The sequence below is a fragment of the Mustela lutreola genome, chromosome 2 (genome assembly GCF_030435805.1).
Source record: "Mustela lutreola isolate mMusLut2 chromosome 2, mMusLut2.pri, whole genome shotgun sequence".
NCBI lineage: Eukaryota > Metazoa > Chordata > Mammalia > Carnivora > Mustelidae > Mustela > Mustela lutreola.
The window spans coordinates 44,984,780-45,001,345 of NC_081291.1; the positions used below are offsets into that span (position 1 = coordinate 44,984,780).

Genomic DNA, 16,566 nt, shown 5'->3' on the forward strand with positions numbered 1-16,566 from the left:
AAATACAAATGCATACATGTATAGTGAAATGTCAAACATTGTTGAATGTAGATGGTGGGTATATTGGTAATTATGATCCCTTTTCTAAAATTAAACTTTGTGAATGTGTAAGCACTATCATGGTAAAATACTAGGAGAAAACAGATGATGTTGCTTTTGTCTAATAAAAGCGATATCATTATCTAATATTTATAGACTCTTATAGGCTTTAAAACTTCATTTTTAAACTGCATTTCATTTAGTTTGAACTATGTCATCTAATGCATCTTTTCATGTGTGTTTAAAATCTCTCTAACTGTAGCTTTAGTATATATAATCTCTGATATTCAGCACAATGGGAATGCCTCAAAAGGTATCTACATTCCCATAATCCAAGTCCTTTTCATGGGAATAGACCTTCACTCTGTCTTAAAGAAACTTTCATCATGGAGAAGACTGCTGTCATGGTTTTATTGCACTCTGGTGCTTTATACTGGTGTCCTCTCTGTGATTATTTTTGAAGCATTTCACAGGCTTTTGTTTGTCTCACAAATCTATACTGTAGACTTCTCAAACAGGGATTCTTTTTAAATTTTCTATACCTTATTTCCTACCTGCAAATTAGAAAATGTGACAGTTTAGGCTGTATTATATTGTTCCAGTTTTCATTGTTTTTTAAGAAAATCTCTAGGTACCCTTCTAAATGTATTCGATAATCACTGGCTTGAAAATTCCTGGTAAGAAAGAAATGTTGCCCTCTAGGTTCTTAGCACAGTGCCTCACCTATATGGGTGCTTAATAATTTAATGGGATTTAATGGAAGAGGTGGTCATATTCTTTGCATGTGTTTTATATACTTTTACTATAACACCTTTTTAATGGTATTTGTGAATCCTACCTTCTAACTATGTCCCAGATTTCAGGAAAATTATAGGTCAATGTACTGAGTCAGGTGGCTTGGTTTTGTTCTAGAAGCTTACCTCAAATCTAACAGAGGCAGTTTTGAAGACATTGGAACAGAGATATCATAACCTGTTGAGAATAGTGTGGGGGAGATCTTGTTCAGTGCTCCAAGTTGGCAGAACGAGAGAGCAGGTTCTCTTCTAGGTATGATGCTTTAGAGATCTCAGAACTGGGATCAGCCATTGTTTTCCCTCCCACTTTCCTGTATTTTACAGATAGATAGGTGACCATATTGTTGTTAATGGATATTTTTTTCCTCCTTGGTGAAATAATTAAAAAAAAAAGTCAGCCATTTGGCTCATTATTAAATTTTCTACTTAGTTTTCAATTAATTCCTTTTTACGACACTCTGGGCCCTTCCATTTAAGAAATAATAAATGAAAGAGAAGCAATAAATGAAAGAGAAGAACAATGAAGCAGATAAATGTGGATTAGCTGCCTTCTTCGGCAATACTCAGAAAGAACCACATGCTTGTATCCTAATTAACGAATCTGAAGTATGGTGGCAATTTATAGTTCAAACAGTATTCTGTAGTCTTTTCATTCTATCAGGTTTTATAGGAAGACGACACAAAGACTCCATTGTAATATTGTTACACAGATATAATTCTATAAACATAAAAATATTGATTATTCTGGGGGCATTAAGAGCTGTTTTTTATTTTACTTGCATAAATGATAGTTTTTATATACAGCTGCACATATTAATGTTAGAATCTTAAAGTTCTTAAATTATAAGTCTAAACATTTCATTTTGATTGTGAATTTCCCTTCCTCACCCCAAATAGCAAGAAGATAATATATAGTATCTTTCTCTTGGTAGCAAGATGATAAAAAAGTTGCCATTTATGCTCAACTCCCAAGAAAAAATTTTCCTTACTCTTTATTTTTTCTTTCAGTGAATATCTGTTCTAATGTAATCCAGTCAATGGAGCTACTCTACTATCCTTACAGAGTCTAAATTACACTATTTTCAGATGTGGGGGTAGTTAACATAGCAGAAAATGACAGAAGGTAATGAGGTAACATTTATTTTAGCTATTTTAAAACCTTAGTGGCTGGAGGCTACCTGAGGGGCCCTCTAGTCTCCAATTTCTGTTATTTTACAAATCAGGAAATGCAAACCACACACAGATCTAGTTGATATTTTCTCATCAACCAGAAATCACATCTTCAGAATTCTCATTCAGTGATTTCTACCATCACAGTTTTATTGTTGCCTTTAGCATTTAGAGTTGGGTAGTGATTATGGGAACGACTGCTATTTGCCAATCATATCTATTCTTACTTTGTTCTTTAATAACAGAACCCCAGTCTTATTTAGGGCATCAGTGTACCTAGATAAAATATTGTAATTGCTAGTATGTTTGCAACTAATATGTCCATGTAACTAAGCTTTATCCAATGTAATATAAGCAGAAATATTTGGAGAGACTTCTGAGGAGTCTCTTCCATGAGAGTTAATGTAGTTAGAAATTGTGCTTTCCAGTCCTCTGCTCTACTTCCTTCTTTCTACTGCTGGGAACATAGACGTGATGGCTGGAGCTCTAGAAACTATCATGAACTAAGAGGTTATGTTGATTAATGTAATGCTAGAACAGTGGGGCAGGAAAGAGGTGGAATGAGAAAAGAAACCTAGGTTAATTGATGACTGTGAAACTGCTATACCAGCCCTATGTTGCTTATTAGGAATTTTTCCCCCTTGTGAGTAAGAAATGAACTTCTTGGGCCCCTGGGTGGGTCAGTCGGTTAAGTGACTGCCTTCAGCTCAGGTTGTGATCCTGGATCCCGGGGATCCAGTCCCACATCGGGCTCCCTGCTCAGCAGGGAGTCTGCTTCTCCCGCTGACCTTTCTCCTCTCATGCTCTCTCTCTCTCATTCTCTCACTCTCTCAAATAAATAAATAAAATTTTAAAAAAAGAAATGAACTTCTTTTTATTTTGAGTTATCATTGTGATTTTTCTTTCTCATTGTAATCGAACCAGTTTGAATAAGGAAAGTTTCAAAAGAATGATAAAAATGAAGAATTTCAGCTGCTGAAGGAGGCATTATAATCAGTACTGGTATAATCCCAGAAAATCACAAGGAAATTCTTAATCTTGGAAGAGTTACTTGATTTCTCTATATCTCATCTAATTTGAAAAATAGGGCAATGATAAAGCCCTTACTGCTACTTCATATTGTAGTAATGTAAAAAGTCTTGGAAAAAATGTAAGATACTATTTATATGCAGTATATTATTTATTTAAAATATTCTCTTGATCTAATGCAGAATCTCTTAACTGAAAGTCTGTGAATTTCTTGATATTTTATTTAAAAAATGTAATTGTGCATACAGATGTTTTTCAGAGAGATAGTCCTTTAAATCCTAAAAAAAATCAAGATACCAGAGACCATGCCCCAAATGGGAAAGTGATACTTATTTAGAAGGGGACCTCTTTTATTGTGGAGCAGCTAAAATAGAAGATTGTCTTAAGTCCTCTCTTCACCATCATAATCAACATTTAATAGCAATCTCTGAATGTCTAAAATTGACAGATATTTCAAGTTCTTTTTTCAAACACCACTTCTTCCCCAAAGCATTTTTTATTTAAAGTGTCAAGTAGGAAATAATCTTTTCCTTTTCTAAATTCCCAAAGGACTTTAATAAATACTCTCTTAAAATACTTATCTATATGATTATACTTCTCTATGGGTCCTCAAATTCCTAGAAAGCAAGTGTCAAGCCTAGACCTGCATTAAATCCTCAGCCACGTAGACATATGAGTTATTCAATAAATACTTAATAAATGAATTAATCCATGAAAAACATTTGCTTATTTTAGTATTGCATACAGTATATTTTTTTACATAACCCAGGTCTAAAAAATAGCAAACTTCAGTCTCTAAAAGTAATTTTAGAATATAAATTTAGAATATAGGAAGGGCTTCCAACCTGATCCTGAGTTCAGCCATTAGAATATGGCACAGAGACAAAGTAGATGGTAATCTACAATACATGGTTGAAATGCAGATCTTCTCACTTATCTTCTGTCCCTAACCATCCAGATGACGATGGAAGTTAGAGTTGTGTGGGCTTTCCCAGAATAGTTAGATTTTAAAAGGTATAAGCAATTTCTATTTAAGAAATAGCCATTGTTACCACACTATACATTCTGTGTAGTAATTATAAAAGAAAGAAAAGTTAATTGAATATTTCCTTAAGATACAAACTCTACTTTGTCATGTCATCCCAAAAAATATATTGGCAATGCAATATTCTACCAGAAAGCTGTTTATTCTTGATTACATCGTATATGCTTATATAAAATTTTAGTTTAATTAAACTTGTTTGCTTTTTAATCAGTTCATTTCATTTTTACTGAGATATTGTAAATTCTTAGATATTCCACGAAAAACCTATCTGGAGATTTTAGGAGGCTTAGGTACAATGCCCTATTTCCCTGCAAAATTTAGAATCAATAGGAGACATACTTAGTAATCACACTAATAGAAATAAAAATACAGCAGTTATTGCTGAGAAAGGGGAAATATAGCATAGATTTGTTGAAATAGTGGCAGTAATTCACCGCTGAATTAAACAGATTTATCCATCCAGTTACTTGTACACCTGGACAACTGTTGTTGCTTCCAAAGGACTGGCTCTGTGCTACGTGGTCAGAAAGCAGAACAGAAGGCACCCTTTCAGAAGTATAGGTTTCTGAAGAGATAATAGAAGAAAACGGGGTGCTTATGTCCCATTTCTTCTTCCATACTCATGGGGAACAGTCGAAGAGTATTATTCTACCATTGTCCCTCCAAAGGGGAACATGTGGCATGGGTAATAAATGCTTCCTTCTTTTTACACATGTATTTCATTGTATTTCGTTACTACTTTTTGATGTCCTCATTTTTATCACCAGTAATCCAAAAACTTTAATGGACAGTCATCTTCCCTTATGAATCACATATAAAATTCTTTTTTTTAAAGATTTATTTATTTATTTGACAAAGAGGCAGGCAAAGAGAGAGAGAGGAGGAAGTAGGCTCCCTGCTGAGCAGAGATTCCCAATGTGGGGCTCGATTCCAGGACCCCAGGATCAACCTGAGCCGGAGACAGAGGCTTTAACCCACTGAGCCATCCAGGCACCCCAGATATACAATTCTTAACTTGATGTCCCAGATCCCTCTGAACTAGTTCCAGAGTATCTAAAATCTATACCCCATTGGTTGTATTCCCATAGCATTTGCACCTTCAAATGATTTAGTTCATCATTATGTCTGGAAAATCCAGTTTGGTACATTTTCATAAACACTGTCAGTGGTTCTCACATTGACACGTTGAAAAATTTAGTGTCCTTTGTTCATGAGTGTACACATATAGAAACAGAAGCCACATTGAAGGGATTTGGGAATTGGAGTGAGTTTATTCTGATAAGATGCTGGTGAATATTATAACCCACCACTATGGCATATAAAAATTTCACATGTTTTCTATTAATGTTGCTTTTAATGGTAGCTTATTTAATACCTTTTTCTGATCTCACCAACCATGTTGAATACTGAAGTGCCAAATTCTGTTATTCTCTGTCTTATGACTCTTATTTCTTATAGAATACTTACAGAATCTACAATTATTGAATTTACCTGTTGATTACTTATCTATTGTCTTTCTCCCTCCCCAGGATATAAACGCTGTAATTGTTGTCATCTGTTTGTCTGACTCACCAGCACTCAATCTTTTCATTTACTTACTTTCCCACTGGTTCTCTCTCCCTCTGTCTATATTTCCATGCTACCAATGATCAGTTGTTCTTTAAAGTAGAAACAGATGAAATAATTTAAAATTCTTCATTGGAATATACTAAGTCAATATTGATAAAAAGTTGTTTATATAATGAAATATGAATATGAAGATAAGTCATTAAATATTCCTATTTTATTTTTATATTTTACTTATTACAAATATATATGTTTACTACATGGAACTTGATAGATGCTTAGGAAATATTGATTGCATTTGTGGCAACATAGTAGTTAGTAACAGGAGAGCAGTTTGGGGGTTTATGGTAATTTTAGTTTTGTTGTTTCAGAGATTACCAAAATGTTTTCCAGAGTGTCTGTATCATTTTATATCCCTGTCAGCTATGTGTTAGTTATTTATTTTCTCTACATTCTCCCCAACATTTAATGTTTCTTATTTTCTAGTTTTAGCTTTTCTGACAGGTGTGTATTATAACTCATTATGATTTTAGTTTGCATTTTCCTAATAGCTAATGAACATCCATTCATATTCTTATCTATTTATCCTTCACAGTGAAATGTCTGTTTGTGGTGGTGGAGGGGGGTTCTGGCCCATTTTCTAACTGTATTTTTTTTTCATTTGTTTAGTCCTATATTTCTTCATATATTACAGATTTTAATCCTTTAATGAATATGTGGTTTGCAAATATCTTATCTCAGGATATAGTTTGTGTTTTCATCTTCTTAACAGAGCATATCTCAGAGCAAATTTTTTTTAATTTGATAAGATCCAGTTTATCAGTTTTTCCTTTCATTGACTGTGCTTTTCATATCAAGTCTGAGAACGCTTTGCCCAGCCCTAGGTCCTAAAGATTCTCTCTTAGACTTTTTCTAAAAGATTTTTGGTTTTATATTTTGTATTTAAGTTCTCTAAAACATTGAAAATATTTCTTGATGAAGCTTATAGGAGTAGGGAAGCATTATAGGCAAAGAAAATAATATATTTGTATGGAGAGAAAAAAATACCATGAAATTTTCAAGAAAGGGAAAAATCCTGATTGATGAGTATAATATAAAGTACAATCATCAGGCAAAGGAGGATATTAGAAAGGGAACTTTGTATGAATTGGTACTGTTTGAGTTTTACCAGGCAATTGATAGGGATCCATCGAAAGATTTTTAACAGGACGATAATGTGTTTAGATGTCTGTTTTGGAAAGGACACTTTGACTTCCGTGTGGAGAATGGATTTCAACCAGGGATTTTCATTTTTTATTCATTCCCAGGTGAAAAATGCTACAACAAAATAGAATGGCTTGGAGATCAATAAATGGCACAATTTAAAATTTCTGAAAGGAACCCTTTAACTCCTTAATATAGAGTACATTCTGCAGAAGTTGAAAGTGATTCTACTCTGATTCGTGTAGCATTAGTAGATATGGAGAAGGATGTCTCATTAATCAACTTCAGACATTACTATGAAGAGTGATATCTGGGTTTATCCTGACAGACTCCCTCTTTCTCTTAAAAAGAGTGATTATTTTCATATTTTCCTGCATATCTTCATGTTCTCTGGAAATTTTCATAACTAGCTTGATGAGTTGTCATTGACTTTGATCTCTAAGAAAACTTGAGAAACAGTATTTTTTGAATGGCAACCATTACCACTACTCTGATGTTATATGAGAGGGGTAAGTGAGTGGTTTGGGATCCTTTAAAAAAAGAAATTGGCTGATTATTGAGGTTTACAAATCCAAATATTTTGTAACCGTTGCAAAAACTGATCAGTCAGGTTTCATCAATGTAAGCTAAAATGACCAGATGGAAGGCTATTGGAGACTATGATGCCCATACATTCTCAAAAGTATTCTCCAAATGCTACTTACTAGTTGCAAAAGTAAAATTATATCTTTATATTTATAAGAGAGGGGGCACCTGGGTGGCTCAGTGGGTTAAGGCCTCTGCCTTTGGCTCAGATCATGATCCCAGGGTCCTGGGATTGAGCCCCATATGGGGCTCTCTGCTCAGCACGGAGACTGCTTCCCCCTCTCTCTCTGCCTGCTGCTCTGCCTGCTTGTGATCTCTCTGTCAAAGAAATAAACAAAATATTATAAATAAATAAATAAATCTTATATTTATAAGAGAGGAGTCTGGTGATTAAATTTAATACTACCAACAGGACAAACTGACAATACCTAACGCCCAATGCGGTGCACTAAGAACACAATGTCACTTACACATAGAACATATAATAAATTATGGTAGTTTTTTGTCAAGGCTAGATTTCTTGCATTGGTTAATTGCTTTGTAGTTATGTAGGTGAGAATCTTTTTTCTTTGGAAAAACATTTGGTGAATCATCACATTGTACACTTAGAGTATCTTACTGTTTTATTCGTCCATTATACATCAATAAAGCTAAAAAAAAATTATTTGTTTAATTCTGTAGAGAATTATTTAAGAATAAAGTGCCAAGATATCTGCTCCTTTAAATGATTCGGGAAAAAAAATAAGTATAACACTGAGAAGGAAAGAGGGAAAAGGAGGGCGCCTGGGTGGCTCAGTGGGGTAAAGCCTCTGCCTTCGGCTGGGGTCCTGATCCCCGGGTCTTGGGATGGAGCCCCGCATCGGGCTCTCTGCTCTGCAGGGAGCCTGCTTCCTCCTCTCTCTCTGCCTACTTGTGATCTCTGTCAAATAAATAAATAAAACCTTAAAAAAAAAAAAAGGGGGAAAAGGAGAGGAGAGGAAATAAAAAGAGAAAGCAAGTATCAAAATGTTTCCATTAGTTCTGAGTCATAATCATATAGGTATTCATTATACTATTTTTTCAACTTTACTGTAAGTTTGGAATTTTTCAAGAAATTTTTTGGCCAGTGGGGAATCTAGATAATCAGTTTTAAACTGAGTGTTCTATATAATCTTGTCCAAAGTTATTACATTTTATATGTAATTCTAGGTCAACCTTACCCAACAGTTTAAAGGTTTAATATACTTGCTTTACTTTATACCAGCTTGTTTCAAAGTTACAAACTTAGAACCACTGGTTTACTCTGGGCAAACACACTGAGGATCATTTTCGGATGTGAACATGATTGGAAAAGAAAATATTGTCAACAAAGAAAAATAAATGTTCCACATGATAAAGTTTTAGAAAACCCAAATCTGCTACATATTAGCTATGAGCCCTTGGACAACTTATGCAACATTCTTGGTTCTCAGTGTCTTTATGAAATGAGAGTAGTAAGACATCTACTTCACAAGGTTGTAGTGAAAATTAAAGTAGATAATCATTAGAAAATGTGTAACTGATTCTGACACATAATAAGCACCTGAAATAATGATAGTGTATGGCAGAAAAAATATATATCTCTGGACAGAAGCCATCCTTCTATATTCTGCACTGCTCAGAATTAAATCTGTAATATCTTCCCCCACCCACCCACCAAAGCAGTAAGAAAATTTATTTTGAAATTGCAGAGAACCAACTAAATATATCACTTAGCATGAGGGTGGATTTATACTGTAGCATTACATGTGATTATGTGGCTATATCATGTAGACTACCCAGATTCTCAATTCCTAGAATTAAAGGTTGAGTTTGCTATATTTGTCCTTTGTTTTCAATATTTCTATACCATATTGACAAAAAAGGTAGAATTTAGACAGTGGTTTCCCTGAAAAGAACTTTTAAAATGTCTACTTAAAGAGAGTCTTGAATTCTGCCTTAATCTCTGATTCATGTTGTTCTAAAATTAAGCCCGTTCCTCTGTATCTGGGATACATTTTGGGGGGAAAAAACAGTAACCCATCTTCTTAAAGCATGTACAAAAGAAGTAAGGCATCTTATTCCTCTTTCACACTCCATGAAATGTTAAGAACAGTCTTTGCTTAATGTAATCAGTTATTCACTTTTCTCCTAATGTAACACTGTAATAATCTTAAGAAATAGAGACCTTTTTTGGATTTAGTTCTCTTTCTTCCAGTCTTACTTGAACAACTTCTTCCTCATGTTGTTCCATCTGCAACAGATCTAAGGGGAGATAGTTTCTCTTTAAGAAACAGAGGTGATCCGAGTCTCCTCCTGTAAAAGCCTGCACAGGGCTTTTTGCAGTTGATGGAAGGGATGCCAACAAGTAAAATGAAAAGCTCCTGCCATCTACCTAGCGCCTACACTCCCTGGAGCCAACAAAAGAGCTCAGCACCAGAGCTGAAGAGTCTACAGGGCACTACATTAGTGATAAAGCTGATTATAAATAATAATGACCTTAGTGGATGATGAGAAATGCAGTAAACTTTTTCTGAGCCAGACAAGATGATGTAGGGGATAGAGTATAAATGCATGAAGTTTGTAAGGAAAGCAGATGCTGGGAGATTTTATTTCGCTTCCCAGTAATTTAAATGGGCAATGAATTTAGTGGGTGCTCAGTAAATTTTTGTTGAATGAGTAAATAAACAAGAGTTTTAAAAAACTGAGTTCTTAATGGAAGTCCATAAATTGAAGCATATTTGCATTTAATTCCAATTCTCTACTTAAACTCTATGTCAAGAGTAAGATCAGATTCCTGACATGGGAACATAGAAAAGGATGTCCATCTGTTTAGGAACAAAGAGATAGAAAGAAAACACATATACAGAATTAGATGGAGTTAACTAGCTAAAGAGGTGTCTTCTTTGGTTCCCATGGCAGGGTCTGGTGGGAAAGGGATTGAGATCAGATCTTTTATTTTTTTTTAAAGATTTTACTTATTCACTTGACAGAGAGAAATCACAAGTAGACGGAAAGGCAGGCAGAGAGAGAGGGAAGCAGGCTCCCCGCTGAGCAGAGAACCCAATGCGGGACTCGATCCCAGGACCCTGAGATCATGACCCGAGCTGAAGGCAGCGGCTTAACCCACTGAGCCACCCAGGCGCCCCAACATCAGATCTTTTTTATCTGTTCTATTTTGTTTTGGGAGAAGCAGGACAGGAAGGTTAGGGCCATATGGGGTACTTGTTAGGATTTGACTTTTTTAGTGACCTTGCCTCTGGTTAGTTGTTCTAAGGCCCTGCTTGTTTGCACTGATAGACTTAGAATTACAGTACTTTATTGGTTTTAGAACTAGCTTATTTACTGAATAACTTTTGTGAAAGCATACTGAAAAGTCTGAAGTTACTTCCAAGTCAAAACAGTGTTTAGCATTGCTACTACAGTTATACTTAGAGCAACGCCATTTAAACTTGGTGGGTTTTTAATCTCAGCTCTGAATTCCTAGGAATTCTATGAGGATCCCACGTGGTTCCCTTGGGTCATAGTTTCTCAGATGTGATGTTATTCACATTTCGGGCCAGATAATTTTATTCAGAGTTGGTTATGCATTAGAGGATGGTTAGCAGTATCCCTGGCCTCCACCCACTGGATGCTGGTAGCATCCACCAACCCCCTCCATTGTGGCAGTTAAAAACCAGTCTTTCAAAGCCTCTCTCTTTGTTAAAAGGAAAACCAGAGTCTTCTGAGTAAAGGGCTTTTTTTCTCTTTATATGATAAGAAAATCTCTATGTGTTCTCTAGCCAATATAATAAGGATAAATCAGTTTTACCCCAGAAAGTCAATGAGAAATAACATTTACAAAACAGTTTTTCTATAATTTGTCTCTCCCTGCTCTCCCTCTCTACACACACACACACACACACGTGCACACCCACAGACACGCACGCGTGCACACAGCTTCAATTAATAGACATTTTTTCCTAATGGTCACTCCACATGTCTGAGCAATTTGTAGCAAATAAATATTGAGGCGTGTAATATTTTTATCTAGCTCATGGACCAATTTTATGTCATTGTTACATAATATTTAAAATGGGCTATTTTGGGGGCGCCTGGGTTGCTCAGTACTTCAGTTTCTGTCTTTTGCTCAGGTCATGATCCCAGGATCCCCACATCAGGCTCTCTGCTCGGTGGAGAGCCTGATTTTCCCTCTCTCACTCCCCCTTCTTGTGCTCCCTTTCTTACTGTGTCTCTTTTTGTCAAATAAATATATATATAATCTTATAAATAAATAAATAGAAGATAAATAGATAAAATGGAATTTTTTTTTCCATAGACTGTTTTAATTTTGTGAACCTGTTCTCTCTGAGTCACTGTTATAGGAATCGGATTACCTCTTGGAAAACAAATAAGGCCACAGACTTTCTCATGTGGATCCATACTTTTGTCTTGCTCTTTGATTACTTTATTACTGGCCCCATTGCTTTTGATTGGAAAAGAAAGTCCAGTCAAGCTGCTTTGATTGTCATTCCAATGGGTGCCCTGGGCAGTGATTTCTGAACCATTCATTCCTTTGAAATTTTGTTCTCAACTGGAGAAATGTCACAGTTGTCTTAGCTTTTGACTCTGGCTTTTAGTGAGTGAGGCAAGGAATAGGAAATAAGATCACTTTCTAGAAGAAACAATGAGCAGTTGTATGCCTATCAGGTGACTTACTGTTGAAGATTCCAAAACATTAAAAAATATTGATTAAGTTTCAACCTGTCGGGAAATTATTGCCATAACTTTCATTTTGCCCCTAGATTTGCTGAGGCTCAGAGCTGTGTTTAACTTGCTGAATCTTGTATTATGGCCAGAAAGAGACCTCAGGAGCCCCATTCCCCAGGTTCTTATTAGCCTTGACAAGAGTGTTGTTAAAATTGCAGACTCCTCAGAGTCCCAAAGAGATGCAGTTTCTTACTATTTCTATGCAAAGTCTAAAACAATCTCTGTATATAGATCAGGTTATACTATCTCTGTGAAGACAGTTTCTTTTGTTTATAGTTGCTAATCATTTTTCTTTTTCTCTTCCTCTTTGCTATATTTATTTTGACATTAATGTTGGCTTTGACCTTAAAGGGAAAAAAAAATACCAGACATTTTCCAGATTTAGGCTTTTATTATAAACCACTTCATATTTTAAATGGTATGTCTCAGGGGAGAAATGTATGAAGAATTGATGGAAGTCAGAAATTTTTAGTTAGTAATTATCACCTACCATTAGAAACAAGTGCAAATCACATGATGTCAAAGTGAATCTATTACATATCATAATCAAAGATGAATCAAAGTAATTACCAGCCAAACAGGGATTGAATAGAACTTAAAACCAATTAAACTATTTATTTCAACTGTACCACTGAATAAACACGTTAGTGTTTTAATTTGCTCCTTTTTTCATTTACTTCAGCAATATGTTTGCTAATATGACTGAGATGCACAATTGCTATTTAATTAACCTATTTTTGTCAGCACCTCACATGAGCTGCATGAAGTAGACGTGCTAAAGTCTCAATAATAATGAGCCAGATAAAAATAACAAACATGAAATTTATGCCAGTCATTTTACAACTTATGCCGAATTGCAACAATACCCAAGGAAATAAGGAAACAGATTATCTTAGAGAAACTGGATTGAAAATACTTATGAACCATGTTGAACCAACAAAAAATTACTCTAAAGTTGAGTAAAATTTTTGAAAAGTGTAATTATACTGTTTCATCATCCTCCACTTTGTTTTATTGCTATTAACTATTGACAGTGAATCACCTTGAGGCCTTGGATCTGATTTGGAATAACTGAGTTGGTAATGGACATGAAAAGTTCTGGCAGGATGCATTTTCCACGAGATCCTCTGTCATTGGAGTGAGTTACTTTTCTGGTTCTTGAGTAAGGGATTATAAAAGTATCAATTTCCTGTTTTTTCCCTATGGCCAGTACCAAAACCCTAGGATGGCTTGGGTTATTTTGACCTTGTTGATACACATTTTTCACAAAAGTGAGGTAACGGACAATGTGAAGAGAAGCCATACCTTTCTTTACTTTCAAATAGTAGGAACATAAGAAAGAGGGAGTAATTCAATTAAATATAAAAAGACTCCCCTACAAAGTGTTGTACTCTGGCATTTGGCTCATGAAGACAAACATCTACCTGGACTTTCAGCTTTTCATCCAGTTTTACTGACAGATAGACATAATTAGTATAGAATTAGATAAAATAATTTTCTGAGCAGCCTTTTTTTTTTCTTTCACACATTTATAATTTACTTACACTTCATAATCAGGATGCCTTCCGTTCTCTAAAACTGCTGCTTATTAGCCAACTTATCATGGGACCCAGAAAGGTAATGGAAGCTCCTGCCTTTGGGACAGGTTTTTTGTTTTTGTTGTTTTATTTGTTTGTTTAAGTATACCTTTATTTTATTCCCATTATTCTGGTTACTGTTAGAAGTGTAATCTAGTGGAGTTCTACTTTCTATTTCTAGAACAAATAGAATGTTACACCTGTGAGAGCCCTCAAAGGTCTGGACCAAGCCCTATTACACAGATAAGAAAACTGAGGCTCAGAAAGGCAAAGTGTCCTAAGGTGAGAATTACAGCTTAGGTTTTCTGGCTCCCTGAATCCCCCTAGCCCCTTTATCACACAGGCTCATTAACTTCTAGTCGCTGTGTGTGTTTAGCACTTTAAATTACCTCATAGGTGCCTTGATTACAGCGTTTTAATGAGTGACACAAGAGATCAGGCTCCTTTCTCTCACATGGAATGTTTTACATCCCTAACTCAGATTTGCTTAACTGAGGTCAAATTTACATTAAAGAAGAACTGCAGGGTCTAGCAGGTGGCATTTCTGGGCAAAAGTGTAGCAGTACCATTTTTGGTGTTCTGTTTGAACGTGTTCATCTTCAGGGCACCTGGGTGGCTCAGTCATTTGAGCATCTGTGTTCAGCTCCAGTCATGATCCCAGGGTCCTGACCCACATGGGGGGGTCACTGCTCAGCGGGGAGCCTGCTTCTCCTTTTCCCTCCTCTGATTCCCCTGGTTGTGCTCTCTCTCTCTCTTTCTCTCTCTGTCAAATAAATATCTTTTTTTAAAAAAGTTCACATTAAAATACTAAAATATCTTCTTTGCCAAACCCAGCCTGTCTACAGGCAGCTGCTAGGCAGCTCTTGAGTGCATCACCCTGTGGACAAGTGATGAGCACTCTTTCAGGTATGGAAGCACAGTCAGCATTGCAGTTCCTTTTAGAATACTTGGTGTCCCAAGTACTATGCTAGACCCTGTTTTGACTAAGCTGGATGGCCAGAATTCAAGAAGATGCATATCTTTGGGGACATAAAATGTGCCCATAGAAACCATCTTTAGTCCATCTAGTCTCCCCAAAGTCTAGACCTGCAAAGGATCTACAATTGCATGTCTCAGAAACTCCACAGGGGAAATGAGGCTGCAGCCTGTAACCTTCCTGGGAGCAGGAAAAAAAACCAGAAACAAAAACAAACAAACAAATAAACAAGAAAAAACAAAACCAACAACAAAACAAAACAGAACAAAAAAACCCTAACAGACAAATCAAATCACAGGACAAATCCACCATATGTACCAAACAATCAGTGTAATTATGTTCTATAGTTGAGGAATTACATAAATTGCCCATTGGGAAAGAAACCTTAATCTCTACCCCTCCCTTGAAATCTATAAACAGCTGTGTGAGTCTCTCTATTTTTGAAAGGTTGAACACATTTGATCGGGGAACCAACTTGATTTCCTAATCAGGTTCAATGTGAGCAGAGCCAGTTAGAGATGTGTGTGATTCTCCCAGTGTGCGTCTTTGATTCATGTGCTAATTATGTCGATCCTTTGGGGAACACAGCCACGAAGCTGGGTCCTCCTTGATTAATGCTGGCTGAGAGCCATGCAGCACGCAGCAGAGAGCAGTTCAGCATCTCTAGTCCCAGCTGAGAATATGGTCCCATTATCTCCCAGCTGCCTAAGCAATCCATAAGGGCCTGTTCTGCGTGGATGATCAGTGTAGTGGAAGCAGGGACTTGCTGAGAGCTGAAATCTCTGTTTGATTTGCTGTAACATGTAAAGCGAAACTGGGACATTTTACTTTACAGTCTGTAAGTATCAGGTTTTTTTCCCCCCTCTTTCTCCCTACAGCTCCATGTGAATGTGACTTTGCAAGCTGCATTTGATTTTCTATTCCATCGCTCTTTGTTGAATCAAGCTGGTGAGACAGAGTGTAATCTGTTTAGAGCTTGCTGTTTCTGTCAGATCTCTTTTATAATTTATTCATACAGGAAAATAAGAGACCTTTCAGAATGCTTTTATAGAAGTTAAAAATATTTGGTTTTATTTTTAATTTGGAAGCATGACTGTATTGTCTGTGGTGCTCAGGATGGTTAGAGCATATGTTTATCTTCTGTATCTCTGGCTATTGCAAGAAAAATGTAAGTAAAAGTAATGTATACGTAAAGAGATCATCTGACACGCACTTCTGTATAAGAGAAGAGTGTGTCATTATTTCCAGAATTTGTTTAAGATAGTTTATTTTGCGGCTCTCTGCTGCCACTAAGAAAGGCAGAAACAGGAAAGTTTCTCCTGTTTTTCAGTTGCATGCTGTTTAGAAACTTTGCCAGGGGTGGGGAGTGGGAGTAATATATTAGGAATATTTACACATATAAATTGCGTATCTCCTTTTTCATGCTGAGGTTCAGTGTTTCAAAATAAGAGTCTATTCTTTAGCTCAGTTTTGCTTTTGAATGTGCCACTGTTTATGAAGTAATGTTAATTAAAAACCAAAAAAAAAAAAAAAAAGATTTTCAAATCTGAGTTCATTTATCCTTCATGTGTCTTCAAATACAGTCTATCAAATTAATATTTGTTATCCATGCAAGATGAATTGGTCATGAAAATGATATTAGAAATTAATATTGTTGATAATGTTTGCATGGTGTCTCTCAAATGATCAATGGCTTAGTGAAATTAAAGATTGTTATCACTAAGGAAAGGGATATGTGAATTTTGTTGTCTGGGTTTCCCTAACCTAAATATAAATCACACTTTTCTTCCTGGATCGAACATAGAACAATTGAGCTGTTGTAAGAATAGAATTTGA

At 35.8% G+C, this 16,566-nt stretch overlaps 1 protein-coding gene across 8 annotated transcripts in view; it reads left to right on the forward strand.

The window, feature by feature from the left end:
- Window positions 1-16,566, forward strand: part of LOC131824150 (contactin-4) — a 938,389-nt gene that overhangs the window by 371,955 nt on the left and 549,868 nt on the right. Inside the window, exon 1 of one of the 8 annotated variants that reach the window (XM_059161543.1) lies at window positions 15,259-15,568. The exons of 6 other annotated variants lie outside the window; for them this stretch is intronic. The gene's annotated coding sequence lies outside the window, so the exon portion shown is untranslated. Of the gene's footprint in view, window positions 1-15,258; window positions 15,569-15,735; window positions 15,899-16,566 lie in introns of those variants that run through there. One more of the 8 variants, XM_059161544.1, reaches the window with a different exon arrangement.